This window comes from Echinops telfairi, unplaced genomic scaffold (genome assembly GCF_000313985.2).
Source record: "Echinops telfairi isolate 266 unplaced genomic scaffold, ASM31398v2 ScPeMD7_2010;HRSCAF=2546, whole genome shotgun sequence".
Lineage (NCBI taxonomy): Eukaryota > Metazoa > Chordata > Mammalia > Afrosoricida > Tenrecidae > Echinops > Echinops telfairi.
Window position 1 is genome coordinate 20551806 of NW_022105908.1, and position 1054 is coordinate 20552859.

The window sequence follows — 1054 nt, forward strand, 5'->3', positions numbered from 1 at the left end:
GCCTGGCAGGTGCCCTGGGCCCCCCAGGGACTTAGGGAAGGGTGGATCTCTCGGAGCCCATCCCTGTTCTGTGTCCTTAGGAACTGGAGTCCAGAACAGCCGGACAACTGGGAGGGGCACAACCTGGGCGGAGGCGAGGATTGTGCTCACTTCACTGCGAATGGCGAGTGGAATGACAATGTCTGCCAGAGGCCCTACCGCTGGGTCTGCGAGACCAAGCTGACTGAGGCCAGCTAGAAGCCCCCTCTCCCTCTGCCCCAGGGCTCCAGAATTGGGGCTCCTCCTATCTGGGGGGCTTCCTCCGTCTCCCAGGGATTATCATCTGGCATACTATGGGAAGGATGGTATCTGAGAAATGTAAAATTATGTTCAGAGGTGTGGAGAGATCCAAACCCACCACTTTCTAGAATTTACTGTAAAGGTTATTATTATCCTTATTTTTTTAAAGAATAAAAGGAGAAAAAGGCTTAAACATCCAGCGCTTTCTGGTTATTGGGGACTAGGTTGGTAGCAGGATTGTTGGCCTGAAGGCCCCATGGGCAGGTGCTAGTGTTGTGTGAGTTTGGGCTCTGGATCTCCAGATCTCAGTTGTAAAATACTATTATTTCTGGGAGCCATCCTCCTTGTGGCAGCCCCCACAGGAATAGAATCACTCCAAGGTGCTGAGTGCTTCAAAAGCCTTGAATGAAGCTCATTGCTGCATTTTGGGTACATGACATCAACAGAAGCAGCAGCCACAGACAGGCTAACAGGGTACCTGATATGCAGAGAGAGGCCCATGGTCCAGAATTATCCCACAGCTGAGGAAAAGCAGTAGCAAGGGAGGGAAGCACCAAATGACCAGAACCAGTCACCCAAGAGCAGAGCTGAAGGACAGACAGACTTAACAGGCCTTGAAAGGATGATTAACAAACACTGAAGACCTATTCGCTCACAAAGACCTCCACTCATTCCCTACAACAGGACTTCTCTGGCGTTCTTTTAAAGGCTATCAGAAGCAATCACAGAAATAAATATAAAAATCATCTTCCACACATAAAATTTCATCTTTTTT